The sequence below is a fragment of the Rosa chinensis genome, chromosome 3 (assembly GCF_002994745.2).
Source record: "Rosa chinensis cultivar Old Blush chromosome 3, RchiOBHm-V2, whole genome shotgun sequence".
Lineage (NCBI taxonomy): Eukaryota > Viridiplantae > Streptophyta > Magnoliopsida > Rosales > Rosaceae > Rosa > Rosa chinensis.
In genome coordinates this window covers 27,099,467-27,123,353 of record NC_037090.1, presented here as the reverse complement: position 1 = coordinate 27,123,353, position 23,887 = coordinate 27,099,467, and the positions used below count along the sequence as shown (strand labels likewise).

Here is a 23,887-nt window from a genome sequence, read left to right as displayed (position 1 = left end):
ATAAGTCAACTGTAAACCACAAAAAAAGTTGACTTTGCTCTGCTAGGGTTTCTCTAGCCTAGCCATACCATTGATTGAGTTTGTGACGTGATGGCAGAGGAGAATAAGGTGGCTCTTCCTGCACTTTCTGAGGAGACCATTGTGAGCCTTGTGGGAGGAGAGGATACAATCCATGATTCATTTTTCTACCTCTGTGGTTGGCTTTTATACAAGAAGATAGTGGTGATCTCGTTGTTCTCGGCGGCAATCTCCAACGTTTGGGGTTTAAAGGAGAAAGTTCTGATCCGGCAGGAGGAGGATATCTTTGTCTTCCAATTCAAGGATAGGGAGATGAAGAATCAGATTCTCTCCGGCGATCCATGGTTCTACAACAACTCTATATTGCTACTAGTAGACTATGACGACATTTTAGCTCTCAAGGCAGCTTCACTACATCTCTTGGAGGTTTAGGTGGCGGTGAAGGGGTTGCGCATTGCTATGCACAATGAGAAGGCTTTAACCCTAATTGGACGAGCATTGGGTTCCTTCGTTCGGGTTGATCGGGGGAGGTGCAGCGGAAGGATCCGATTCAGAGGATCCGTGTGGTACAGGACATTCAGAGGAGGATTTGGGCACGGCGGACTTTTGAATTTTTTCCTACGGTCTCAGTGTTGGTGGAGCTCTAGTATGAAAAATTTCATGGGTTGACTTCGACATATGGCTTCTTCGGGGAAACAAACCGAGGTAGGTTGGCGGCGTCGAAATAGCTAGTTTCTGGGGTGGTTGTAGGGCCGAAGCTGCCCGAGTCTGCGAGACTCGGAGCGCTGGACGTTTCTGGGGTGCCGGAAGGGGCTGGAACACTGGTGCTGGGATAGGGTTCGGCGGCTGCAAGGCCTGCAGAAATCGTTTCGAAAAATCCGGCAGCAAACCCTAATTTTAAATTAGGGTTGACCGCTAGGTTGACTGGGCTAGGTCTGCATGGTCTTGAGCCGGGCTTCTCTGCTTATGAGGCCAATATAGAGGGCCTTGCTGTTGGGCCAATTTTAGAAAAGCATCCTACCTTGGGTGTGAAAAAGAAGAGCATTAAGCCTAGGTTGACTTTCATACCTCCGAAATTTCAACTTAGTGAGTTGGTGGAGGTTCCGATTTCACTAGGGACAACTCCAAAGAAAAAAGGTCGTCCGGTTAGATGAAGGACTAAGCGTACTTTGAGCAATGAAAAAGATGAAGGTAACAATGCTGGTGCAAATATCAGCTCCAACTCGCAATGGAAGGAGCTGATTATTGTTTAATTGCTTTTATTGGGGTCTTAAGCTTGTATGAGTGTGATTAAGTTTCTATGAGTCTTCTATGACCTTTCTCGTTTTTTGCTTGTACCACAATTGCGTGACTGGCAAGTGCGGGCTAGTTGAATGATTTCTTTCCGTAAGAGTCTAAGCTTTCTTATGCTTGGACGGACTTGCTTAAATGTGAGCTTCCAGTGATTTTAATTAGTTTGATTTAGCTTGAATAGGTTTTACCGGATTTTCAATGCTTATGTAAGTTTTGTAAGCTATGACCAATTGGCTGTTGATTATTGAGTAACAATCAACTTCTATTAAAAAATATAAAATATAAAAAAAAATCAATGGGGAGCATAGATTTAAACACCTATCTGGGTAGTGTGTTACGATTTAGAAGAAGGGAAGTTCTTGACGATCGATCACCGATCGAAGTTAAGTTCGTCTTCAATTATTGAAGTGATTTTCCCACTTCTCTTGCTCATGCTCTCCAGCTTTAATTTCCAACTGCTCCCAAAAGAAATCTCACCGTCATAGATTACTTTGTTGATGATGTTGGGATTCTGTTCCTCTCTGGGGATTTCTGGAGTTGGTAAACTTGTAGTATCCGGGTTCGGAATTAAACCGGGTGGAACTTGCTCTTCAATTATTTCGGAGGTAGAAGAAGAGCTTCTCACTATGGTGGGATTAGGATTTTTGTTGCTACATTCATTGTCTGGAAATGAGGAGTTATCGTTTGAATAAAAATGTGCAGAATCGGAGGATTTCCTTGAAGTAGCGGATCCATTCTTCGGACTTAAACCGGCTGGCATGGAACGCGCTCTTCAATTATTTCGGAGGTAGAAGAAGAGCTTCTCACTATGGTGGGATTAGGAGTTTTGTAGTCATTGTCTGTAAATGAGGAGTCATTGGTTGAATAAAAATGTGCAGAATTTGATGATTTCCTTGAAGTAGAGGATCCATTCTTCGATAGTCTGCGTCTTGCATTCTTGTGCCAGTTTTTGAGGCCATCAACTACGAGCTCAGTAAATACTGCTTTCCTCATGCCAGACCCCATCTATACATATATGAGGAACCATTTGATTAAGAAACAAAACACAAACAAAAATGTCTATTGCTTTTATTATCTTTTTGAAGGAGGAGGCACAAGTCACTACCTGGGTAACCAGTGCGTAAAGAGGGAGGGTCACCATAACCACATATCAACTGCACACCCAGTCCCATACTACTCTTAATGACGATATCTTTTGTTCTTCGATTAAAGCATGAATTCTGGCCAAATTCAAACTGTACGAACATCATGGGATCAGCAAATTTTAAGATGTATTGAGTTCATATTACTTGATCAATCGATTTGCATATTAACTTTTATGAGCTGATACGCACCCATGTCCAGGTCAAGAATGCCAGCTGAAACGAGTTCTGCAAACCAATTCAACTGAATTCATATCCTTATCACATAATACTTGTATCCATTGACATACCTACCACTACTAGAATTTTGGCCTTAGACATCAGCCAGAAACCGATGTTAAAAAAAAATCATCCGATGTCTTAGTGGGTGATGTTAAAGATCACGAACAAAAAGACATCGGTCAAAAACCGATGTCCAGTTCAAAAATAGACATCGAATAAGCTTATGGAACCGATGTAAAACCATTATTATGATGACATATTAGTGTGTTTAGATATTGCTAAACCTTCATATTTTAGCATTTAATGCTTAATGAAGTATAGGTCCAATAGCAGAAGTATTCATTTTAACATCGCTACTCATATTAGAAATGATGTTTTATATGGTGTCAGACATCGGATTCTTTTCATTTTGCATGCTGTTTGTGAGGTTCACGCATATTTTCCATATATCCTACTATTTAAGATTCAATCTACATTCCTTAGTATTGTATGAACGATGCGTTTCCATAAACTAGCTAGCTGGACACTAATTTAAACTATTATACCACATCCTGAACCAATCTATTATTATACAGAACTGTTTTATTAGATATATACACTGATTCATTAATTTACTGTAGGTGAACCAATCTGAACTATACTGCTGATAACTCAGAAATCAAACAACATTTTTAACCTTGCATGCATGCATATGGAGCAACCCACATTTTTCTATATAGCTACCTGGATTAGGACAAATTGGAGAAGATGAAGAAGCCAATTGGGTTGACTGAACCAAAATAAGCCATCTTTGAGCTTCACAACAAAGCTTCCTCGAATCACGGGATCCTTCTCATAACTCTCGACGCACATGTTAGTTATCACGACTAGAACAATCTTTTAATAAAGAAATCACACCAGATATACATAATTAAGCAATACGTACGTATTTAGCAAAAGATAGTATTCTGCTGGGGCATGATATCGTACCAGTAGGGGAATGAATGGTAGCCAGTAATAGTTATATATAGAACACTGCAAAAAGATATATAGCACACATTGTTACCCATTATCAATCAATTTAACTATAACTTTGCAGACTCTTGCCTGTATTGTTTGGTTTGACCCCAACAAAAAGTGAAGATAAAAAGAAATCTCTAATGACTGAGAAACCATTCATTTGAGTATTTGATTAGATGATTTATTATGAGAAACAATTTGTCAAAAACAAGACGTGAAAAAGAAAAAAAATGAAAATCCACTGCGAAAGTGTCTTACCGTGGGCATTGAAAAACATGAAAAGAGTTGAAGAGATCCAGATCCAAAACCTACAAGAGTGCCGAATATCGTTATCAGTGATCTTGGTACTATTCATGTTTCTCTAATATCACATTGCTAAAAATATCATTTTTGCATCAAAATATCTTACTTGATTCCAACCACTTGCTCAAAATCGTCGTCGAAAGCTCTGGCAAGGAAGTTCAGGAAGTTGAAGTTGCTACCTTCTGTGCAGTTGGCCTGGGGAACCAAATAAACAGGAATGATCAAATCTCACACTCACAGAGTCCCACATACACATACACAAACACCCAGACACATATATACATTCGGATATACTTTGCAATACATTTATATATCATTGGAGCTAGCTTGTGACTCCAAATTTAATACATATATATATATATATATATATATAAGCGGACGTCCGCACTTTCGCTAAAGTGCGGATGTCGATCTTCTGTAGTGTTTCAGGCCGTGACGGCGGCGCGAATCGGGCCGGACAAAGGCCGGAGGCATCCCAGACAGCTTCTGGGCAGTGATCGAGGTCGGAGGAGGTCGAGGTTAATTGCAAGTTTCTGGGCAACGACCTCACCTGCAACTGTAGGTTTCTGGGCAGCGCTCCAACCACATTGTCGACGACTCCACCGACTGCAGACCAGTCCGTCCGACCCCTGGCCTCTGTCCGGCAAGCCCCGCCGTCGCTCCCCGAGCCAAGCTGCAGCATCGACTTCCGCACTTTAGTGAAAGTGTGGACGTCCTCTTTGGAACGGCTCCGTCTATATATATATACCTTGGTGTTTGCCATACCCTCATTTTGTTAAATATTTTGGACCATTGGATTTGTAATATATCCAATGGTTCAAAATATTTAACAAATTAGTAACTTGTTTAGTCTTTAGCCTTTCTATTTTTTTTTTTTTTTTTTTTTTTTTGCCTTTTTTGTCCTTTAGGGTTAAGTTGGAACAAGAAGAAGCAATTTTTTTTTTATCTCCAGCAATATTGTACGCAGCCGCATATCAAATTTCAAAAGAATCAATGGGAAGAAGAAGATAAGAGAAAGAAGAGCTGATTTTGAGAAAGGCAGCCACATATCAAATTTCAAAAAAATCAATAGGAAGAAAAAGATAAGAGAAAGATGCATGAGCTGATTTTGAGAAAGCTTAATTGGTTTGTCAAATTTCCAAAGGTTGAAGCTTTCACTCACTCTGAGCGGCGTACCTGGTGAAGCTCTACAATTGATCAGGTACGCAAATGCTTATACCGCAAAGTTGATCTCAGTTGTTACTTTTCTTCAGTCTTCATACTTTCTGATTTGAAATAGAACTCCATTTTTGCTTTTGGAGAACATTGTAAATTGTTATTTATTTCTTTGCAATGGAAATTTTTGTTTGTTTACAGTTTAGATTTGAGAGACAGCTAGATTTATTTTCTTTTGAAGTGGAGAATCTATCTTGATCTGTTACTTGAGTTTTGATCTGTTACTTGCAGGCATGACGATTTAAGTTATTTGGGTAGTAAGGTATCTTACCTAGTATCAAAGACAAAGGATGGCACTGACATTTTGAGACATGAACTCGTTAAACTAGAGCCTGTATTGGAAGAGATTTTGAATCAACAAAAAGAAATCATTGTTAGTTCAAGCGGTTGTGATAACATCCTGAAAGATCCAATCAAGGTCAGAAGCAAAGGTATGCAGGGTACTGAAAGCAGCAAACGACCTAAGAACAATCGAAAATGTAGTCTGTGCAAGAACTATGGACATACAAAACCTAGATGCCCAAAGAAAAATAGGGTACGTGGCAGAATCAGTCGTGTAAACCATGATAAGAATTTCAATTCAGACAATGTATAGCAGCCTCCCAAAAAGAAACCAAAGGTTTGACGATTTAGTGAGATTGGCAGTTTGATAAACATGTATTTCGTCATCTTCTTGACAACTATTATGAGTAGTATATTTTGCAATCTTAATCTTTTCCTCCAACACCAGAGTTTGTATTGATTGTTTTCATTATGAATGAAAGGGTATAACTGGATCATTTTCTTGTTGTGTGAGAGTCTCACGTTATTCTTTTGAGCTTATACAATTAAGATTATGACATAGTAGGGTAGCTGGGATCTAAAATGACATAAAGATCTCTCCTCGAGATGGTCTGAACTCTGAACCTTTCACTACTCCAAATTGGTGGGCTTTCTCTTGATTAAAACTCGGCTTCATCGATCTTATTCAAGTCGACCTTAAAGAGATTGGGCGTCACTTGGATTCTTCCTCGAATGGATTTGCCTCATTGAGATCTTCTTTGAAGGGATTTGCCTCATTGAGATCTTCTTAATTTGAAGGGTTTTGCTTTATTGAGATCCTCTTTGAAGGGTTTTGTTTTATTGAGATCTTCCTTGATTGATTATTCCTTAACTAGATACCTCCTCCTTGACAAGATTTCTCCTCCTCAAAGAGAAATTTTCTCCTTAACAAGATTTCTCCTCCTCGAAGAGAAATTTGCTCCTTAGCGAGATTTCCGCTCCTCGATGAGATACTTGCTCTTTAGCAGGATTTCCCCCTTGAACGATAGATTTCCTTATTGAGTTTTGTTTATGGGTCAATTTGGTGGTAATCAATCTGGTACTTTTATGCAATTCACTGCCTAATGTGTAGAATCGGTTGAGGAAATCTAGACCTGTGAATCTGCAAACTTAAATTTATTATTTATAAGGACTTAAAATTAATTGCCTAAAAACTTCAATTTATAGTTTGAGGAAACTCTGTAGAAATAAGTTTGTAGCTACTTAATGTGACTGATTACTTAATGTTACCACTAGAGGATTGCACTCAGGTATCTTAAGTATACAATGAACTCAAGTATCTTTGGTTGCGTAGTTTGTATAAGTACCAATATTTTGTTAGGACATTTTAGTGATGCAATGCCTAACATAAACACAAGATGAGTTGTAATTTCCACAAAGAGGAGTTAAGGTACCAAGTATTTGAAATGACTTACAATCGTCTTAGACACACCAAATGGAAGTTCGCTTACTTTTTCAGTTGGAATGAAGAACTCTCTATATGCATGAAAACTATACATATATATACATATACATACATATGTGTTGTGCATTAATATCAACATCTCACTACTTACACAATCTATAATAGAAATTTGATATACACGTAGTGCGTCATGTATGTCTTATAACAAAAATTATGATTTCGCGTCTATGTAGAATAGAAACTTGACATACACGCAGTGCAGCATGTATGTCTCATAAAAAAAGACCATGATTTTGTATCTATCTAGAATAGAAACTTGATATGTACGTAGTGCGGCATGTATGTCATACAAAAAACACTATGATTTTGTGTTCTATCTACAATATGAACTTGATACACACGTAGTGGCCGATGTATGTCTTATAACAAACACTATGATTCGCTAGATGCAACTACATTTTATGAGAATACAAAATATAAATATAACATCATTCTCTACTGCCTATTATTTAGAGTTTAGGGTTTAGGGTATAGGATTTAGGATTTAGGGTTTGGGGTTTAGGGTATGTAATTTAGGGTTTAGGGTTTAAATAGTAAGTTGATCATAGACAATTTTGGCAAGTCTATAGTACTAATTAATTTTATTATTAGTGAACTAATGCTTGATTAATGCTCGTTATTAATGGACAATTACACAATTAAAAATTATGTTTTTTTCCTTATTAAAAACAAAAACCTTCTAACCTAAGTTCGCAATATTAGTATTAGTTACGTAATCTTTATTACCAATTAATTATATCATTAGTAGTTTCCTTAACCAAATATAATTCTTTTTACATGCATTTTACGACAACGACAACAATTAGTGTAAAAATAAATAATATTTGTTTTAAATGTAGTCAAATAAGAACCTACTTTATGACTTATTTACTCAAATGAGGATTTACTTTACTCTAATGAGAACCTATTACAATTACCACTTTTAGGACTTAATTACTCAAGTCTCAAATGAGAACCTACTTTACTCTAATGAAGACCTTATTTACTTTAATGAGGATTTTTTTTTCTAATTACCACATGTGTCCTCAAAGTGGTTACATGAGTCCTTAGAGTAGTAAATATTATATAAAGTAGAACATGTATGAATCTTTATGTTTTTATCATTAGTGAAATTATTACTACAATGACTACACATTTTATCACAACCCACAACACTTGATGTAAAAGCGGTAATTTTTGTTCTATTTCTAGTAATTACTTCACCTAAACTAATGTACTAATTTATAGACAATTTAACAAGTATGACAACAAATTTGTTGTCAGAGTGGTAAATATTTATGTTTTTATCATTAATGAAATGATTACTACAATGACTACACATTTTACCACAATCACAACAATTGATGTAAAAGCGGTAACTTTTGTCCTATTTATAGTAATTACTCATGCCTAAACTAATATACTAATTTATGGACAATTTAATAAGTGCAACAACAAATTTGTTGTCAAAGTGGTAAATTTTTATATTATTAATGGAATAATTTCTCAATGACTACATATTTTACCATAACTCGCAACTATTGGTGTAAAAGCGGTAACTTTTGTTCTGATTGTAGTAATTGCTGTAAAAGTAAAATGGGAATTGGAATTGGTCTACTCATTTCATTTCATAGTCCCTTTATATAGGGATAGAGTTACAACAGAAATATTAATTACATTAAATACATTGAATACTGATTGATCTATAATTGTGCTGATTGATGGTAATCACTGATTCCTTGATTCCCTCTCCGTCAGTTGCTTTGACGAAGGCACACAATATGTTTTTCCTTTAACACTCCCCCTTGTGCCAAGTCAAAGACGAAATGGTGCATGAGTTGTTGCCTCACTAAAAACCTTGCCAAGTAACAATAAAAACCCTGTGGGACAAAAATACACCTTGGTCGAAGGAAAAGAGCACAACGCACCTTTTGCATTTGAGAATGACATGTGTGTGTTAGACTCCCCCTGACGTCTACACCTCCCCCTGATCTTTACATTAATCAAGTGAGTTTGGAAAGTCTTCGCATTCCTATGCTTTTCACATGTTTCTCAACTGTGGCCTTAGGCAGTGATTTGGTGAACAAGTCTGCCACATTCTCCTCAGACCTTACTTGATTCACTTGAATCTTGAGGAGGGTCTGTTGTTGCTGATTATAGGAAAACTTTGGCGATATGTATTTTGTATTATCCCCTTGATATATCTTAGCTTCATCTGTTCGATGCAAGCTGCATTATCTTCATAAATGCAAGTAGACTCTTCAGTGGTAGAACTCAAACTACTAGTCCCTCGAATATGTGTAATGATAGCTCTTAACCATATACACTCACGAACCATCTCAAGTAGAGCAATGATCTCTGAGTGGTTCGAGGAGATAACCACAAGTGTTTGCTTGGTTGATCTCCAAGATATTGCCGTGTTCCCAATGGTGAGTACATAACCATTTTGAGAACGACCTTTATGTGGGTCATAGAAGTACCCAGTATCAGCAAAACCAACCAAAACGTCATTTGGTGTTTCAGTGTAGTGAGTGGCGCTTTCGCCATCAACATTTCCTTTAGGGATTGCAGTTCCATATGCGGTCCCTCTTGTCTCTTTGTAGGGAAAGAACAGTCCCAAGTCAATGGTTCCTTTTAGGTATCGAAGATGTTCTTGATACCATTCCAGTGACGCTGCGTTGGCGCTGAGCTAAATTTAGCTAACAAGTTCACTGAGAATGCAATGTTTGGTCGAGTAAATTGGGCTAAGTACAATAATGCGCCTATTGCACTTAGATAGGGAATTTCAGCTCCCAACACTTGTTCGTCATCTTCCTTTGGACGAAATGGATCTTTCCTTGCATCCAAACTTCGACCGATCATGGGAGTGCTAGCAGGATGTGCTTTGTCCATGTTATATCTCCTGACTTTTGGACATATGCAGACTGGTGGATTAATATTCCACAAACTCGGTGCTCTAGTTCAAGGCCTAGATAGAATCGAGTTTTCCCAAGATCCTTCATCTCAAATTCGGATTTCAAGTAGCTCGCGGTTTCTCTTATTTCATCAAGAGTACCAGTTATGACATATACTACTACAATTGCAAATCCGGAACTTGCTTTCTTTATGAATATGCAGGGGCATAATTCATCGTTCTTATATCCCTTCCCAATCAAGTAGTCACTTAGACGGGTATACCACATCCGTCTGGATTGTTTCAATCCGTAAAGTGAGCGTTTCAACTTAATTGCAAACGCACTCTGTGGTTTGGAGTCACTTGACTTGGGTAATGTAAGGCCATTAGGCACTTTTCATATATATCTCTGAATCTAGATCCCCATAGAGATATGCAGTAATCACATCCATGAGCTGCATTTCCAGTCCTTCGGAAATTACTAAGCTAACTAAGTAGCGGAACGTTATAACGTCCATTACGGGAGAGTATGTCCCCTCGTAGTCAATTCCAGGGCGTTGTGAGAAACCTTGCGCCACAAGGTGAGCCTTGTACCTCAGGACTTCATTCTTCTCATTACGCTTTCTGACAAATACTCATTTATGTCCTACAGGCTTTACACTTGGTGGGGTTAGCACTACCTGACCAAATACCTGTTTGTTTGTCAGAGAATCTAATTCTACCTGGATTGATTCTTTCTATTTAGGCCAATCTGCTCTTTGTTGACATTTTTTTCAACAGAGTGTGGTTCGATATCATCGTGCTCTTTGATTCCTTGAGCAACAATATATATCATCAATGTGTATGGAAGATCTTTCTATCAACTCATACGTACTCTCGTAATCCTTTGAGATTTCTTTGTTCTCTGGAATCATTTCAAACATCGGAGCGTCCTCCAGTATTGATTCATGGACATAACTATAATCAGAGACAATCTCATGAGAGGGATTCTATACATTGATGATTGTTTTGTGCCTTACCCACCCTCTTCTTCCTTGGGTGAGTGTCAATCGAACCTAGTGACCTCCCCCTCTTCCTTGGGGAGCCACAGCCTCAACCACACCTCCACTAAGTGCGGTTGCAGTGCCTCTATCTGCGGCACCGTGCCCCTTTTGGGGACTTCTAACCTTGCAGGCACATTTGCAGCTGGTATATGTGATCTCATCACTTTTACGATATCAGTAAACGCATCAGGCATCGAATCTGCTACGTTCTGAAGATCGATTATTCTTTTCACTTCACTTTCACTTTATGAAGTGCGGGGATCAAGATGAGACAGAGTGGGGACAAACCACGACAATTCCTGTCGTTCCTTTGGAAAATCCTTTTTCCTATCTCCCCCTAACGACGGGAAGACTGTCTCATCAAAGTGACAATCTGTAAATCTAGCGGTAGAGAGATCGCCTGTCAAGGGTTCCAAATAGTGGATAATTGTTGGGGATTCGTATCCAACATAAATACTTAATCGTCTCTGAGGACCCATTTTGGTGCGCTGTGGGGGCGCAATAGGCACATATACTGCTCAACCAAATATGCGTAAGTGTGAAGTGTCAGGCTCATATCCAGTTACCAACTGGTACGCAGAAAATGGTTGGCTAGCTGTGGGTCTTAAACGAATAAGTAAAGCTGCATGCAATATTACATAACCCCATGCAGATATAGGCAGGTTGGTGCACATAACCGATGCCCTAGCCACCATCTGTAGCCTTTTGATGGTGGCTTCTGCGAGACCATTGTGTGTATGCACATGGGGTACAGGATGCTCTACATCGATCCAAATAGATATGCAATAATCATCAAATGCTTTTGATGTAAACTCTCCAGCATTATCAAGCCTTATAGACTTGATAGGGTGATCAGGGTGGTGAGCCCTTAAACGTATAATCTGTGCTAGGAGTATTGCAGCATTTCTGGTGGACAATAAAATGACATGTGACCATATTGTCGAAGCATCCACCAGAACCATAAAGTACTTGAATGGTCCGCATTCTGGATGGATAGGTCCACAGACATTTCTTTGTATCCTTTGTAAGAATGGAAGGTTTTGTTTTGTATCTTTAGCATAGGAAGGTCTCAATCCTATTTTTGCTAAAGAGCAGGCTTTGCAAAACGAGTGATGTACCTTTGAAATAGTCAATGAGGCATAATGGGAGGGAGGTAGTGCTTCTGGTACTTCAGAAAACAATGACTGCATTTGAGCAATCCTAGAACCGACACCTTGCAGTGTGGCGGATTTTTCTCCCATTTTTCACTCGAAAGAAGGGATGTCCGTGTGAGTTCTTGAAAAACATGGATCATCATGTCACGACCTCGGTGCCATAGGCGGTCATGCAAAAGCCTGTATGAGTCAGTGCCCCACATTTCATTGTTGGTGACAGTATAGGATTTAATGATCCGAATCGTAGTGAGGTACAGTCCACTAAATTGACTCATAAGTTTCTCTAAGATGTGTTTCCTTCCACAGTCATTAGATGTAATATCAAGGTATTCAGTTCCATTCTCACGGTGTGTTTGTACTGGATAATAGTTGGCACAAATAGATTTGAAACATTAACAAGGTTCGATTAGCTCTTGGTGCATATAGAGCGTCTGTGACTTGAAATGTTGCGCCATTAGGCAGCAAAAATTTGGCAGTTCCTCGCCATTTTATTAGTTGTGATAATCCAATCATCGTAGTCACAGAGGAATTTATAGGCTATTAGTTCAATGAATAATTGCCTATTTCTTAATATTGTGTGGGTAGTCCCACTATCATCTAAGCACTCAAGTTCTCCTCCATTCATTCCTACAAATAAATGGGAGGTATTTAGAAAATATAACTCATATTCTTTAGAGTATTTCTATTTGCGTAGAATGGTATTCTTTTCATTCTAATAATTTTTCTTTTTTCTGGATGTATTGCTTTACATCTTGATAGTGCTATTTCGAACCATGTAAATATGTGTATAGAAATAAATTTGAATAATTTCAGTGCTTCAGAATAAAATTCAAAATTTATTAATAAGCCAACGATAAGCAAATCAAAGGTCTTTGTTCAGAAATCTAATTCATCAATCCATGATTGAAAATAAATTTTAAGACCAAACAATAGTCTAATTAAAAATGAGGCATTATGCCTTCACAACTGTCTTTGGAAAATAAAATGAATAAAGCAGATCAGTCAAAATTGAGAGCATCCATTGACTTAGCAAGTTCCTTTTTGCCATTAGAGTCTGCAACTGTAAGGTTGACGTCTAGGTCATGACCTCCTTCTTCCATATAGTGAGCCACTTGTTCTTTAGACTCTCTATACCTCTTGTAATTGGCTGCTACTCTGTTGTTTGCTTGGCAGTTCTTGTACCAATGCCCAATGAATCCACACCTGTAGCATGGTTCATTGTCAACTCTTTCCATTTGCATCTTGTTGCCATGATCCCCTTGTCCCTTTCCACGTGGTGCATGATTGCCACGTGGGTAGGGATCAGCACGTCTAAACCCCCTTGCATTGGAGTTATTTCCACCTTTCATTTTTCCATAATTAGCCTCGGGAATTTTCTTTGTCCCAGTGGGCCTGGCATTGTTATTCAAGAGAATCTTATTTTGTCTCTCAGCCACTTGCAGTAGGCTTATCAACTTATTGAATGTTGTGATTCTTTTGTTGTCATAATCCAACTGGTACTGGTTCGCTAGTATAAAAGCTGAATTAGGAAAGGTGGTAAGAGTCTTGTAGATCATATCATCTTCTGTGATTTCCCTTCCACATAAATTGAGACGTGCCTTTAAGCGCAACATGTCCTTGTTGAAGTCATTGACCTTTTTATAGTCAAGCAAGCGGATTCCATTCCACTAAACAGCCAGTCCTGGGAGCAAAGTATCGTGAATGTTCCCAAAAAGTCCTTTAAGGGCATCTCACAGTGCTTTGGGTGTCTTTAACTGAAGGTACTCCCAGCGTAGGCTAGGATCAATATGTCGCCTCAGAAAAATTAAGGCATCTGCTTTCACCTTATTAGATAGTTCATCATCTTTGGGATCAGTAATGGTGGCAGTGTAGTCTTTTGCCACAAAGGCAGTTTCCATATCGGAAACCCAACGATGGTACTCAAGTCCTTCTGAGTCCAAGATGTCAAACTCAGATCGAGTTGGATCAGCCATCTACATAAAACAAGAGAGAAGATATAAATTACGCAGTCATAAAGACATCCACGTAAATTATTTTCCAAATATATGAATTAGATTTCAAGACCAAGATTCGTAATGGTCACATTTTTTTTTCGATGCTATGTGAAAATACTTTATCACAGTAAATGTGTGTATAATGCGCATGAATTTTCATTATCATGGCCAAACGGTATTGATATGTTGTATTACAAAAATAACTATAACACATTTAATAATAAATAAAACATAGCATATATAAAAATAAACTACATGACATGCTCAAGTTGCACAAATAAACAACAAAATATATGCTACATATAATAATAGCAATAATATATCATGCGTAAAATAAAATATAAACAATAGCATAATTAAAGTCATGCTTAGGAATAACTATATAAGCGTAAATAAAATTCACAAAACATGCTCAGAATTGCATAAATAATATATAACAAAATATATATGGCATGTTCAAAATAAAGTATAAACTATAGCATAATTGAAACATGCTTAAACATAATTATGTAAAACATAAATAACAAGGCATGCTGTAAGAGGATTAATATTATCGAACAAAACATGCTTAATAACAAAATATAATAAAAGCATAAACAATAAAGTATAAAACATGCTTTGTTAAAATCATAAAATAAAATAAAAAAAACATACTTGATTTCGAGAAAATAAAACAATCCTAGCACACGCGCGTGTTGATGCAGACGTGCGTAGCGATGTTTTTGGGCTTGAGAAAAAACTTTGTTTGCTTCCTCTTTTTTTTTTCAACAATGGGCCACAAAACCCTTTTTGTTTTTTTTTTTTTTTTAATTGCTTTCTCTCTTTTTTTTCTTTTTTTTTCTCTGGGCCGCAGGCCTGTTTTTTTTTTTTTATCTGGGCCACAAGGCCTGTTTCTGTATTTTTTTCTTTAGGCCGGTTTGCTTTTTTTTCTCTGGGCCGGTTCTTTGGGCCAGGTCCCTTTTTTTTCTTTTTTTTTCTCTTGTTTTTTCTTTTTGATCTGTTTTTTTTTTCGTCTTCTTCGCTCTCTTTCTGGTGTGCAGATGGGTTGGGTATAAAAGAAGATTTCCGGCACGCAAGGCTTGCTGTCAGGCGGGTGGGATCTGCTGTGTCTGGGATCTGCTGCAGAAGGCGGGCTCCGGCGGTGCTGGGCTAGAGGCAGCGATGCCGGAAACTGGAGGCAGAGTGCTGCTGTTGCAGCGTAGATAACGAACAAGGAATTTCCGGCAGGACTGGGCTGGGATCGAGTGGAGGCCGCCAGGGAAGATCGGGATCGTGGGGAGGCCGCCGGGAAAGATGGGGATCGGGGTGCAGCGCTGGGCGCGCAAGACTAGAGGCTTGGAGGCGCTGCAGGTGACAACCCAGATGAGTTCTGGGTTCTCCGGTGGGAACGGGGGTCACCGAGGTCGGATTCGACCGGGACTTCTGCTGCTGCAAGGTGGTGATGCAGGCTGTTGCTGCTGCAGGTGTGTCCTGTGGGCTGGAGGCCGGTGAAGGCTGATTTAGGCCGGTCTATGTGATGTGCAGGCGGAGGTGAAGTGCTGCAAGGGAGATGGAGGCCGGACGAGGCCGGTCTATGTTTGGAGGATTTTTTTTTTTTTTAGTTGTTGGTGGCGGCAGAAACAAAAGAAAAATATTGTTTTCTTCTAGGGTTTGTTTCTTTTCGTTTAGAAAAAAAAATAGAAAATGAAGATTTTTTTTTCTATTGGCTATTTGCTCTGAGCGTGCTGATAACGTGTAAAAGTAAAATGGGAATTGGAATTGGTCTACTCATTTCATTTCATAGTCCCTTTATATAGGGATAGAGTTACAACAGAAATATTAATTACATTAAATACATTGAATACTGATTGATCTATAATTGTGCTGATTGATGGTAATCACTGATTCCTTGATTCCCTCTCCGTCAGTTGCTTTGACGAAGGCACACAATATGTTTTTCCTTTAACAATTGCTTCAAAAACTATACCATTTACAAGATTACCAATCATTTTACAATTCCGACAAAATTTGTGTTGTGAACATGATAAAATTAAAATTAGAACAAAAGATATGTAACAACTCAGTATTGTAAGGAGCTTCTCCACTTGATAATCAAGGTTCTAAATTTGATAAAAGTTGTCCAAATATGATATTTACATCTTTGACCACTCAATTACAATAACCACAGTAACTGTTGTCATAAGTCGTAATTGTAGTTCAACTATGTGTAATTTATTATTTTGACAATACTTGTTACATGATTTTTAACAATGTTACATATCAAGAAAGAGTGTGTTGTTAATATGGTAAATTTTCTTTTTAAAAATGACACATGTTGATATTTAATTGGGTAACCTGTTGACCAGTTCAGTAGGTTTCCACTATATTAATTTACTAAAAGTAAAAAAAAAATAATAAAAAAATAAGGGTATGACAAACACCAAAGTACCCAAGACGACCCCTATATATAACATTGGTGATGGTGGTGGCATGGATGGAACTCTAAACACATGGATTTATGAAGTTTGACAATCATGTACTAAGACTCATAATTAAGCTAACTTAATCTATTAGAAAATGCATGAGTTCCATATTAATTTTAGTATCAAGTCGGACTCCCCTCAAGTATATTATTGTTTGCCACATTATACTTTTTGGTAATATATAGTACGGTATTAGGTATATTGCACTAGTCGACAAATACATGAAGTTGGTCTACCTGTTTAGAGAACTAGTCTACCACTATTAGAGATGGACGTAAATAGATTTTAATGAATATGTAGACTTTCTGGCCATATAAAGTAAACGATGTGTGTGTGTATTTTGCTTACCACAATGAACCCATCCATGTAATCGACTTTTGAGATTGAGCCACTGAACTGCCGAGCGAAACATGCCTAATATAAAATCATGAAGAGCGAAAATTAATATATAGGAAGTGCTAAGTTTATTTTCCTGTGAGTTTGATGTATGCTTAATGAAAGTAGACTTGAGTTCTCAACTTTGACGTACAGGCCATAGCAGAAGAGGGTGTTTACTCCAGAACTTTAGATGTCGTTTCCCAAAAGGAGTTTGATCAGTGAGTTGAAACCTCCTTGGATCTGTGCGCATGAAATAAATGTTTATCAGACAGTGGTACGAAACATATATGCAGCAGGATAGGAGTGTGACCTACCATTAAGAATCTGATAGTTTAGTGTCCGAGTCTCATCCTCCCATACATTCCATTAATTTCCTCATCTATATTTCAAAAATAATTTTGAGATGCAATTCAATCAGTAGAAGAAGAAAGCATTTATAGAAAATTAAACACGAGCATGTAGGAAGATATAATTTCACTCGTAAAGTTGCTGTATATATAAGCAACTTTACAAGTGAAATTACTTCGTTTTGACATATTTTTCTCGCACACATACATGATGCTGAAATATCGGTTTGCTGTGCATGTAATAAAATCTCATCGACAAATGCATGTACGATACGGAGTGTAATTGTGATACCTTGGCCATCCCTAGGAACATAATCAAGATGCAGTAGAGAACATGAAACACTGCTAACACAGAGATAAAGATGTTTACCTGCTGGATTCCATCTGTTGACACTAGAGAAACCAACCCCTGAATGCCATATTGAAGTAAATATGAAAGTAAAAGACGTGTTATTAAAGATGAAAACTAAACTCATCAGATACTAAATATAAAACATAAATATAAAACAATTATTAAATTTTATGAGAGAACAAGATTACTGAGAGACTAGGGTGTACACTATTGTTCTGCATTGGCCTATTCGAATTGGTGTATATATATTCGGCATTGTCAAATCCTACATCCAAACTCAATTTCAATTTTAAAATATATCGCTTCTATTCAACTTTTGTATTTCATAAATTCGATATGTAGACTAATTTTTCAGCACCCAGTCTTTCAGAATACAAAATAAAATGAATAACACAAATTCCATTGTTTTCCTCTGTTTACAAAATGAATAACACAAATTCTTTGAGTTTACAATATCATAACTCTAAAATGGCAGTCATATGAATGTTAGTACAACTCTTCGAATATGATGATATTCTACCCATACAATCGATTTAGTATCCGCGCGCTCGTAAAATGCCGGTAATGGGGTAGGTAAACTTCAACTTTTTCTATATTTATCAAATCAAATTCCATTGTTTTCCTCTGTTTGCAAAATTGGTATGCCAAATAAATAAATAAAATTCTAGAAATTTGGTTGGTTTGGTAATTACGAAACCAAACAACACCGGTAGTTTAAGCCCATAGCTTCTTTGAATTACATGCGTGAATATAAAGTTATCATTAATATTGCTCATGATCTTGACGAATTAACATTTGTTTACTTGTTGAATTAACGTGATCAAACTGAACATGTTGAAATTTGTGTACATTTCATTGGGGAAAGGTTGTGACTGAGATTAGATTTTGTGTTTGTGAAGAATGAAAACCCGTTGATGATATGATATCGCCATTTTACAACCCAGTCCACAAGTCTGGCGCGGATAAATCGAGGAAAGTGTTCCATGGAAATTTTTATTTTTATTTTTATATAAATATCACATTACAATATGGTTTCTCTCCTCTTCCATTTTCCCTCTCTCTCATATTTTACCTCCCAAACACATATATCTAAGATAATATTATGTGATGGGTAACAGACCGTCGTCCTCAGGTGACATTTTTTTTCTTGAGAGTGACATAGTTACAGTACAGTAATAATGTTCACCTGCTGAGTAATCGTGCAGGGAACCTATTTTGAGTAAACCCTTGCATATCTACATCCAATAGTAGGAAAAAAAAATATTTTTAAGTTTGAAGTGTTTTATTTTTTTTATTTTATACCGTTAAATTAAAATTAAAGGTGACTGATGAGCAGGTGAACACCACCGGTTGCGTGTGTGTGTATTACATCTAAGCTACTGTACCTAATAAATTCAAATAAATAATAGACCAATATTGGACCAAAAGATTATATATGATCGAATTTATATTTGCTGTACCTTTGCCTCGCAGTAATTTTGAGTGGTGACTTCAGAGAAGTTGGTATTTGAAGCTGGAACTTGTGCGGCTGATGAGACACTAGTTGAGTCCGAGGGATATTCGCAGGGAAGAAAAGAGTTTGCCAAAACTTGAGAGACACAGATATTCAAGTATGCTAATTAATCATATTAATTTTTTTTCCTTGGCCTGGTTGATTTATGCTTAGTGCCTACACAACCGTCGTTATCCGTTTGGGGTTTCTGAAAAACCGGGAAAATGATTGTATGGATAAGAGTGGTTCTCAAGCAAAATTCTAGACTTGCAGATCTGATTTTGCATAAATTTCAGTAATCAGCACTGTTCAAATGGTATAACAAGACCTTATGAACAACACTTGTGTTTCAGTCGTAGTTAGCAAAGTCTGCATATCTATTTAGAATGAGCCTGTTATACTTTTTAAGAGGTATATTGGACTTTGAAACTTCCCGCCATCTCACAGCACAACAAACAGAAAACCCATTTCTGTGCCATTAACCATCACTGAATAAACTGTTTACTTAAGAGTAGAGAGATTACCAAAAGAACAAAACAAAAGATCATTCCAAAGATGTTGTGGAATAAAGAAGGAAGCAAGGCAAAGACTTGTGATTTACCTGTTCTGAACTTCATCAAAGCCTTATTTAGGGATTTTCTTCTCCTTCCTTTAAGAAACTGATGATGAAATTAACCAATATTAGATTAAAAACCCACCATATATCTCAAGCATGCATGTACATGTACAACTAAACCTTTGCATATAGATACAAATATGAGCAGCATACCTTTGTTAGACGATGAAGGCAATCGTCAATGGCAAACGATAGCAAGAAGATAAACAACGCAAATACTGATACAGACCATGTTGGAGTACCTTCAAGGCTAACTTCCCTTTGGTCGAACATCTCTCTCTCTCTGTGCATGTATTTATACCTGAGTTTGATTTTTGGACGTACTCAGGGAGGCTAGGGGTGGATTTCTCATGCAATCATTATCCGTTCGTTATTACTAGGGCGCGGCAAGTACGGATTAGCCGTGGCATGTTTTTGAACATACATATATATATATATTAATACACACACTATTATTAAGAGAATAGAGCTTGCTCTTCAAAACTGAAAAATTTGACTAATATAACCCTCTAATATTAAAAAACTTTAGAAACTGAAATAACCAACGGGAACAATAATGTCAATTTAAAAAAATTAAAAAAAATTAAATTCCTTAAAATAAAATAAATAATAATTATTGTTGTAGAAAACTGCTTTGGTTAAGAAACTACCCACTTCCTTACCAAAAAATAAAAAAAACACCCACACACATAGAGTGTGGGCACATGCTAGTGTATATAAATATAAATATATATATATATTTATATATATGAATCAGTAGTTGTCAATTACGTTTGTTTCAACGGTTTACAGTTAGTTTACTAATTCACGCACGTGCATGGGTAGATCTTCACAGTTTGGTTTTATTTAAAAATGAAAAACGAAACTACTCGCTTGTTGAAAGTAATAATATAAATATAAATGAAAACAGATAGATTGTAAATAACTATCATCTAACATGACCTCACTGATGGCTAATGTACATACATAAGACGACAAGTTAGACTTGCTTTGTTTTTAAATTTGGTTAGGTTACGTAGATCTTATGCTTATCAGACTTGCTGAATCATTTTGTACGTGGGATTTATCATCCAAACTTTTCTACTATTGTTAATAACTCTTGGCTAACTGCGGCTCATGGAAATGCTATTGAGAGTTTTGTTGCTAAATCAAATGCTTTCCAGGCTTTGGGTAAAGGGAAAAAAAAGAAGTCTGAGTAGATGTTGCATATCAGCAAAGTCAATTAATCTTGTGTGTATTGAGTCAATTTTGGGATTTGCAACGACGACATCTTTCTATTTTGTTATTGGACAGGTGATAGTTTCATTTACTTCGATTTTGTTTTAATATCCACTTGTAACTAATCAAGGCGTCTCAATTTTCATTTCTTTTTTTGCAAATAAAAATATTAATTGACGCGTGTGATGTACTAGCACTACTACAAAAATCGAAATACACAACACTCATCACACAACAGAACTAAAATTTGTTGTTGTGTGTTAACACGAACTCTATCATACAACAGTACAAATATGTTTCTATTGTGTGAATGTAAGCAAATTGAAAACTTTTTTTTTAGGAAGATATTGCACAACTAATTTAAGAAGTTTCCATTGTGTGAATGTGAGGCCTAAATGGAGGGAAATGAGCACATAATTCCCTCCCCAAAAGAGCTCAATTTGAACTATCCACACAACGGTTTTTTTATATCTGTTGTATAAGAAATGTTGTATGAGTTTTTAGAAATCCTCTAGGTACATCTAGTGCAAGATGCATAAATTTGTACAACAGATTGTCATAGTTCTGTTGTCTAAGCATGGAAGCAAGTTGCACAGCGCGGCAAAGTTTCACTCAAATGAAATCTATGTAGGCATGGGCGGCAAAGTTTTCCCTCTCATCCTGTTTTGTGACTTTTGTCATCATACACTCACACAACGGTCTTTTACTTATCTGTTGTTAGAGAAACTTGAAACAAATTATTAAACTCTAGCTTTATTGAAGTCTCCCACCAAAACAACTTAACCTTGTCTTTATTGAAGGCCAAACCCGACAACTACTTAATTCTTCTCCTTCCATAACAATTGAAAACACTCAAACACTCCCGAAAAACACTCTTACCCTAGAAATCAAAGGACCATTCTTCTCTCCCTCCAAACAGAAACCCTAGAAATCAAAACCGTGAGATTTGGGGAACACCAAAATCGTGAGATTTGATAACGTCCGCCATCATTTCTTCAGATCTTGGAACAAAGCTTGAAGAGTATTTGTTGAGGATTTGCTCTAGCAAAATGGTCAAAACGCTAAGCCTAAGCCTCTCTCTCAGTCCAGCTTCTCACTTCTATTCTTTCTTCCTTGATATATCGACCCAAATCCTCTTCATCACTGTTCTCCGCTTCACCAACTCCACCCCCAATTCTCTCTACCTCTACTCCGATCTCCAAATCTCAACACAACTTCAACAACATCTCCCTCGCAATAGCGATACTTCGAGGCATCTACCTCAGTCTCCCTCTGTTCCACCGCACCCCTCCACTCAACTGCTCCTCCAGTCCTTTTCAGCCTCCAGCCCACGGGTTCTCTCTCTCCAGCACGGACCATTTCCATCTCAGCCTCCCTCCTTGTCCGTCGAGGCGTCGACGACCTTTTCTATACCCGATGGTGATGAACTAGCAGTGGTAAGTCAAATAATTTATCGAAATTTTTGAGTTTTTTACTTCTTAATCGATATGTATCTCATGAACATCTCCACTAGTTTCTGGGTTTTCAGTTGAATAGCCTTGAAGTTTCGAACTTGGTTGCTCTCTTCCTCAAGCAGCAAAGCAGAAAGCCAGAAACTGTTGGTTACACTTTGGGTTCGATTTCTGGGTTTTCACTTACATTCTGGGTTTCACTCTTCAAGCTTGGTTAGTTGCTGAAATCAAGCTTAGTAAGTTGCTCGGTATTGTATATTTGTATGAATGTATAATCAAATTGTATGATTAAAATCATTAAATTGATTGAGCTTCAAGTTGCTGCATTTCTGAATATCTCCATTAGTTGATCAGCGGTTGCATGTTGCCCTGTTGATAAGTTGGTTTATTGGCTGTTTTGATTGAGCTATTTTGCCGTCATTTGTATATCTGTACTGGTCATGTATCTGTTTTAAAATTTGGCATCTGTTTTGCCAGTTTTGAATGGTAACTGAATTGCAAACAGTTTGGTAATTTAGATAGGAATTCAAATTGGATGGGAATTGCAAACAGAGTGTTCGAATGATTGTGGAAACTATTTGTAGAATTATTTGAACTTCCATTACTAAGAATTATTTGTACTTCAAGTTTTCTGATCCTATTTTCAAATGGTTTTAGATAGATTACAAGTTGCATTTCTTTTCATTTGTACATGAACTGTGTCCAGGTTTCATGCACTCTGAACCAGGTTATCAATATTCTCCAATGCTTAATAGAATAAAGCAACCACTATTGGATTGACATTTTGATATCAACAATGTGAAAAGGGTATGGTTTGTCTTTGTCTTTTCTCATTTTACTCATATGTTCAATTTTCTTCTAAATTCACATGATCTTTTCTCGTACCATGATTGAATATCAGATTGTGTTGGAAGCAGATGGTTATCAGCCTTATCTCATATCTCCTGAAAAAGGTTGAAGGACATTAATAAAAGGTGTCTTAGAGCTTGCGAAAGAACCATCACGTCTTTGTGTGGATGAGGTAAACCTTACCATATCTTGTTTCTAATGTAGAATGAGCTTGAATTTCTTGTACCGTGCAGTATTTTATTATAAGAAAGGTTACTATTAATTTCCCCCTTTCCTTTTTCTTCCATTTATTTTCATTCCTTTGGGTAGAAACTTGAATTTAATTCTTTTAAGATTGTATGCATGGTATGCATTGTGTTGGAGAATCATTTGGTCCACAAAGTTTTGGGGTTGGTCTGAATACAACATGTTTAATCAACTACTCTTGTTGATTATGACATGCTATATTTTAGAGGGAACTTCTCATCCCTCGTGTTATACTTCTATTTTTTTTTTTTAATTAACTATGTTTTTGTAAAATATTAACTATTATTTCCTAAGATTTATATGGAGGGGTCATGAACTTGTAGTCTTTTGAATTGTGTCTGGCTTTGGGGAACAGAAAGTCCTGCGGCTACCATTTTTCTCTATTCTGAAGTAAAAGCAATTAGGTTTTACTGACAAAAGCTCCCTTGAATTTAT

General features: G+C 37.1%; 1 pseudogene; it reads right to left on the bottom strand.

Moving 5' to 3' along the window:
* Positions 1-2,055: 2,055 nt before the first annotated feature.
* Positions 2,056-22,271, bottom strand: LOC112194369 (annotated as a pseudogene).
* Positions 22,272-23,887: the final 1,616 nt, after the last annotated feature.